The sequence below is a fragment of the Cebus imitator genome, unplaced genomic scaffold (assembly GCF_001604975.1).
Source record: "Cebus imitator isolate Cc_AM_T3 unplaced genomic scaffold, Cebus_imitator-1.0 Scaffold42, whole genome shotgun sequence".
Lineage (NCBI taxonomy): Eukaryota > Metazoa > Chordata > Mammalia > Primates > Cebidae > Cebus > Cebus imitator.
In genome coordinates, this window is record NW_016107357.1 from 15,486,213 (window position 1) to 15,493,313 (window position 7,101).

General features: G+C 48.8%; 1 long non-coding RNA gene across 1 annotated transcript; it reads right to left on the bottom strand.

Moving 5' to 3' along the window:
• Nucleotides 1–3,238: 3,238 nt before the first annotated feature.
• LOC108302830 lies at nt 3,239–4,660 on the bottom strand. Its single transcript, XR_001824540.2, has 2 exons — nt 4,442–4,660; nt 3,239–4,261 (listed from the first exon to the last, which is right to left on the bottom strand). It is a non-coding gene; the product is annotated as an uncharacterized LOC108302830 (long non-coding RNA).
• Nucleotides 4,661–7,101: the final 2,441 nt, after the last annotated feature.

The following is a 7,101-nucleotide window of genomic DNA, read 5'->3' on the forward strand; positions in this document are numbered from 1 at the left end:
GCAATTACTGATCCTTTTACTGCCTCTGCGGTTTTGCCTTTTCCAGAATGTCATATAGTTGGAATCATATGGCATATAGTCTTTTCAGACTGTCTTCTTTCACTTAGTAATATGCATTTAAGGTTCTTCCATATCATGTCATGGCTTGATAGCTCATTTCTTTTGAGGACAGAATAACGCTGCATTGCCCGATATATCACAGTTTATTATCTACTTGCCTACTAAAGGACATCTTGGTTGCTTCCAAGGTTTTGTAGTTATAAATAAAGCTGCTGTGAACATCTGTTTTTATATATTTTTTGGTGGTAAAAATAAGCAAAGGTGCTTTACATAAAAAGGATAATGGTCACCTCTGATAGGGAGGGAGGATAGAAGTGGGCAGGGGGAATAAGGAGTAAATCCAGGGTGAGGGCAGAGTTCCATTTCCCAACCAGGCTGATAGTGACAGTGGTGTTGACTTTGTGATAAATCACTGAACTGTATATCTCTGTTTTTGTTTTTTGGGGTTGTTTTTTTGGTTTTGTTTTGTTTTTGAGACAGAGTTTCACTCTTGTTGCCCAGGCTGGAGTGCAATGGCATGATCTCGGCTCACTGCAACCTCCGTCTCCCAGGTTCAATCGACTCTCTTGCCTCGGCCTCCCTTTTCTCTAGGTGCATTCTATTTTACAATTTTTAAAACTGATGAAAAAAGAAAAGGGGAGTCAGAAAGGAGAGAAGGAGGAAGTAATGGAGGGAGAGAAGAGACCTTAGAAGCTGAAAGGCAAAAAGCTGAGGCGTTGAAGCACGTGTTGTGTGGCCTCAATCTTTTCAATAATGTATGAGGCACGGTCTCCCAGAGAGATCAAGGGTCTGAAAGGTCTGGACAAGACTTGCGACAACCGCATTAGAAATGTCGTGGGCCAGGAATCCACTATAGATCAGGGAAGGATTGCTGAATAAACTCTACTGAGCATGGGCTGCAAACTCAAATGTCCGGGGGACAGGCAGGTATCTCATGAATCAGGTCGTCTGGGGAGCGGGAGGAAGCAAGCCCATTGATCAGTGACATCCAATTCTGTTTCGGGTCCAGGAATACACTTTCTGTTGTTGCAGAGATGATGTCTGCCCCATGTCAGAGAAGCTGCTGCCTCTCGGCTCCAGGCAGTGGTCATTCCAGAGTGGGTAAAGACCAGGTACCACCAGCTCTCAGTTCTGTCTGCTAGTGGAGCTAAAACTCTGGATTTTCTGGTGATCTCCTGTTTCTTCAATGCTCATAACTAAATCAAATTGTTTTAAATATTATTCGGGCCACACAAACCCCATTTGATGTTCCTGATGAGGTCTGTGAGGTCCGAGACCCCTGGGTGAACCAGTCAGATCACCGTGGAACAAGTCGCCTCAGGGCCTGGCTGTCTCCAGCCGCTCTGAGTAGCTGTGCAGCCAGCCAGTCTCCGATTTGGGCTGTGATGAGTCTGGATGGCAGAAGAATAAGAGGGATGGGAAATTGAGGGAGGGCCTCATTGAAAGGGCTCACTCCAGGAGCCAGAAAGCCAGAAGACCCAGAGCTACAGTGAGATCAGAGACGCACAGTCCCCATGAGGACAAAGAGCCCAGCAAGGGGAATGGGAGAGGTAAAAGGATGAAAGAGTCAGAAGGAGTTTCAGAATCTAAGTGCTCCAAAAATAAACCTTTCCCTTTGTATCACTTTTCTCTTTTGACTTTAGTTGCTCTCAACTTGCTGCTTCCTTTTTTAAAAAATTCTAACAATTCTGCAGAAAACCAGAAGTGTGAACCAAACACAGTAACTCTAGGTGTTATGGCGCTGTCCTGCTCACTTTCTTTTGGCCTACTGGCTTCAAAGGTAGGCACACACACATCCCTTTTCTAATGATCCGGTGGTGGATTCAGGCTCAGTAAGCCAAGGCCACAAGCAACAGCGCTTGGGTTCCGTCTCGGCCCCTTGTAGCTGCCTTCCAGGAAGTGCTGGAACAGCAGAAGCAGCCAGCAGTATGCTCAAGAAGTGGGCAGCAGTGGGGAGCAGCCCGAGAGGGGAGGCCAGTGAGCAAATATCAGTTTGGGAAATCGGGTTTGGGCTGAACAAAGTTCACTGTTGTTTTCCAAGAAAGCAGAGCCTGGTTGAGCCACCCTAGGGAATAAGGAGAGGGGCAACTTGAACTGAGTATTGGCTCCAAACTTCTACAGCCTGATACACTTGGCCACCCAATGGTGATCAGAGCCATTGGTGTTCCCATGGGGGGCGGGGGCAGAGGGCAGGCTCGGAGTAAAAGGGGAAGACAGACAGGTAGTCTAAATACCACCAAACCACAGAGATTGAGACCAAGACGAAAGGAAAAAAACAGCAGAAGGGATTTTTGTCCTTGAGATGTGCTTTGCAAATTCTTTTCAATTAGTTCCCCATTAATTATTCCATCTTGAACATTTAGAGCTGTTCAAGCCAGGCGGCATGTATGTTTTGAAGTGGTTAAGTTCTCCATTCCTAGCAGAGTCTGAGCAGAAGCTCAGCTGTTATCTACCAGAAATTCTATCAACAGGATGAAAGGTTGAACTATTCTGAAGACTGTAATTCAGCAAAACTGGGTAATCTCTGGCAAATGATACCCTTTCTGAGTATGTATGTGTCACTAAAAGTCACTCAGGCAAACCAGGCTGTTTGTAAATAGGTCTGATTATCTGCAAATTAGCTGATTGAAGGTCCCTGGGTATGAAGCAGGGCTTATTTTAAGAAATTAAGTTAATTTAGATAATAGTTGTATTGAAAAGCAACAAGTTCAAAAACAATTAGAAAGAATGCAGCTTCCATTTTATTTTTTTCAACTCCATATTTTCTTTTCAAATTATTTCTAATAGGCTATCTGTTAAGAAATAATATCTTTTGACCTGGTGTGGTGGTTCATGCCTGTAATCCCAGCACTTTGGGAGGCCAAGGCAGTTGGATCACCTGAGGTCAGGAGTTTAAGACCAACCTGGGCAACACAGTGAAACCCCGTCTCTACTAAAAACACAAAATTAGCCAGCCAGGTGTGGTGGCGCGCGCCTATAATCCCAGCTACTTGGGAGGCTGAGGCACGAGAATTGCTTGAATCTGGGAGACAGAGAGGTTGCAGTGAGACGAGATAGCACCATTTTATTCCAGCCTGAGAGACACAGCAAGACTCCATCTCAAAAAAAGAAAAAAAAAAAAAAAAAGGCTCTTTGGTAAATTAAATATTCTTGGAAGTCATTATTACTTTCCAAGTCAATAGAAGTATTTTTTATCTAATAGCATATTAATTCCTATCTTTACACATTTGTACCCATACAACACCCAGCCCTGCACCTGACATATAACGGGTACTCATAGATGTTCACTGAATTAATTGGTTGCAAAAACCAAGTGTATCAGTTGAACGTTTCTGCGTATTGGTGATAACTGCGTTTGGAACACCTGTTCTATGCCAGCGACTGGGTCAAATAAACACTCATCCTCATAGTAATCACTATGAAGTGATTGCTACATTAGCCCCATTTTACAGATGATGCCACTGAGGCCGGTGAGTAGCTGAGCCAGGATTCAAGGCCAGGCCCGTCCAACTCCTAAGCTGAAGCTCTCAGCGACGGTATTAAACTGAATCTGAATCCTCTGCTCATTTTATCTGTTTTGAAGCACTGCATGTGGTGCGTTCAGCAGATGAAAACTCTCTGATGAGGCACATGTGGACGGGATGGCAGGGCTGAGAAGGCCGGGCGGGGGCACACAACCTACTTCCCCAGCTGTTTCTGCTACCTACCGGCTGGGGCCTTCAGCTCCACCGCCTCCCCTCCCCCAGGCCCTAAATCACTCTTGGGCCCTTTGTTCTTCCCCACAGCTGCTCAGCAAATTCCTTGATTTGAAATTACGATCACAGGTTGGAGTGCTACTTAAAATAATTTTGCCAAATGTTCCATCTCTGTGTGTTGATGAATATAATGGATCACATTGTCAAAAAAAAAAAAAAAAAAAAAATCATAGGCTGCATGCATAGCATGAGTTTGAAGGATTCATTCCCCCAGGAAGCTACCAAATGCTGGACTTTTGTAAGCCCTCGGCATGGCCGGGAGAGTGGGCTGCTGGCAGGTATGGCCTGCAACAGAGGAAGAGAGCAAAGGTCAGGGCGTTTGTTGGGTTTGTTTAAGCATGAGTCAGAGGAGTGGGGGCAGACCTGTGGATCCAATTTCCAATTTCCTGTGCAAGTCACTGAGTGGCACTTCTCCCCTTCCCCAAAAGCCTTTTATGCACACCGCTCTGCAGAACAAAGGGAGATAGGGTAGGGGACACATAAATCACCTAAGCAGGCAGGTCTTCTCGAAGGGAGAGCCTCTTGAATACGGAAAATGCAAGCTCTAAGGGAAGCTGGGACGGAGGCAGACCACGTGCATCTAGCACTTTGGCCAACTGAGGCTTAACGGGCTTGGAGTTCCTCACCCTGGGTCTGAGTGCAGTGTGAAGCCAGGGGCCAGCCCTTCCTGCAGGCGGGCCCTGCGGCCAGGCTCAGCTCTGGCGACGGGTGGCTGGGCCATCAGGAATCAGAACAAGGCTTCTTCCTTCACACCTGGTCCTTTCTCAGCAGGTGGGCTCCACATTAGACATTTTCCCCATGTCCTAAGCATTCTTCCAGGCGTGAGCAGGTGGGGAGAGATGAGCAAATCCCGAGCAAAGAAGAGGTGGCGGTGGCGCTTTTCTCAAGTTTTCCATATCAGAAAAAGCCCTGGCACAGGGCAGGCCCTGCTGGCAGCCCGGCCCCACAACCTCCCTTCCAGGCCTGCCTCCAGGGCAGGAATCCAATAGGAACATGGGCCCCCAGGGCCACCAGAGGTGCAAACTGCCCTCTGAAAACAGGGCTACCTCTCTGTAGGAGTCTTGCCATGCAGAAAACACCAAGCCCTCTGGAAACCGCCCGTTCACTGAGGGTCTCTGGCTAGCTGGCACTGCCCATCAAGGCCACGTCCCATAGGGGACACACCAGGCTTGTACTGAATCACAACAAGCTGGGAGCTCCGTGCATCCCCCAAAACGATCTTCCACACAGTGCAAGGCACTCAAAAGAAATGGTTCCAGCTACTGGGGGCTCCCGTCAGCCTTTGAGGGCAGTGAGGTGTCGAGGGGCAACCTCTGGGGTAGACAAGTCCCAGATCCACCACTTCCCAGCTGCGGAAGCTTCCTGCCCCTTTCTGGGCCTCAATTTCCTCATCTCTGAAATGGGCATAACCGTATCACTTCACCAGGGGGTTGTAATGGGTCAATGCCCCTACCCTGTTGATAAGCAGGAGTCTTGAGCTATTTCCACCAGAAATGGCAGCAGGATGGCAGGGCAGGAGAAGCCCCCGTCTGTGGGTCAGGACAGAAGCAAGGGTGTCTTTACACACAGAGGATGCTACAGTTCTTTGTCGCATCCTCGATCTGCCGGACTGTCTGCTTGGCTGTACAGTCTGCTTACCGTATTCCCTCCAAAGTAGGGCCCCAGGCCCTCATGGACCCCACTCCAGACCCTCCTCCTCGATGGGCGGGGGAGAGAGGCAGAGCCTGCGGTGCCCACCTCACTGGCTGTGGCAGTTCCCGCTCTTCCTTTCTCTCAGGTGACTCTTCGGACCCTCATTCGCCACCTCCAACCTCTCTTGCTTGGAAGAGGAAAGAGACATCTCAGGTTCCTTTGTCTTCGGGTCACACTAGCTCTAAGGACACCCCAAGAGGGAGTGGAAGGACTGGCTGCCCAACAGAAGGAGATTTTATCGCTGATATTGTTTGGACTTAATGGTGTGTGGCAATTAAAATGGTTTAAAAGCAGTCTGACTTGGAGCTGGATTGATTCTTGTCTTTAAACTGTCTAGGGACAATGCGGTCCTCACTGCCAGCCCCCAAGGCACACCCATCCCTGCACCCTCCTGGCTACTGCTCACCCAGGGCCCATCTTTACAGGCCTCTCAAGTCATAAGGGGTCACTCTCTTGTCTCCTTGGATGCCCTTAACACAGAAAATGATCTGCACCCTAGTTCACGCCTCTCCTATAGCTCCGGAGACAGACCTGTCGGGAATCCTCAGAAAGGGTGCTCTCCCTCTCCCCAGAAGCTCTTGTTGGGTCCTTTGGGAAAGCAAAGAAATAACCCATCCCCCAAATCCCCATGGGCATAAGGGGAGGGTCTTTGATGCCTAATTTTTTGTGTGTGTTTTTATTTTTCCTTTTTGCAGATCTCTGCACTTAATGAGGAAGTGCTGTCAGCAGAAAGGAGAGGAAGCTTCATCCCGACCCCCGAAGGACCCACATCCCTCTCAGCAGGGAGGCAGAATCATTCTTTTACCCCCGGCCTTGAAGGGCAGCTCCAGACACTCACGCGGACCCAAGCAGAAAAAGCACAGAGCCTGTCATCACACTGTGTACCTTGCACAGGTGACGTCCTGCAGAAATTTCTGGAAAGAGAAAACAGAAATTTTATGACCCACAATTAAAATGACTTCAGTAATAAATAACCCTGATAGCTTGCCCCTCCAAGTGTATGCTGCGTTCCACGCCCCCAGCCAGCCCTTCACCTCCATGTCCTCCTCCTCCATCTCCTCCTTCTCCTTGCTGAGCTCTCTAACAACCTTACGAGGGAGAGACTTCTTACCCTCACTTCACAGAGGACATCGAGGCCAAAGAAGGGAAAGGATTCCCCAGGTGACACCTAAAGTGACAAAGTTGAGACCCACATTGAGCTTGTCTGCAGTCGAGGTCACTCTAATTCCTCACACAGCCCTGCCAGAGGTTCCCACAGTGCTGTGTGCCAGCCAGGTGATAGGCCTTTCCACAAAGGACATCAAAAACCTGATCAGGCCGGGTGCAGTGGCTCATGCCTGTAATCCCGGAACTTTGGGAGACTGAGGTAGGCTGATCACCCGAGGTCAGGGGTTTGAGGCCAGCCTGGCCAACATGGCGAAACCCCACCTCTACTAAAAATACAAAAAAAATTACCCAGGTGTGGCAATCCTGGGATTAACTGTAGTCCCAGCTACTCAGGAGGCTGAGGCAGGAGAATCGCTTGAACCCAGGAGGTAGAGTTTGCAGTGAGCTGAGATCACGCCACTGCACTCCAGCCTGGGTGACGGAGCGA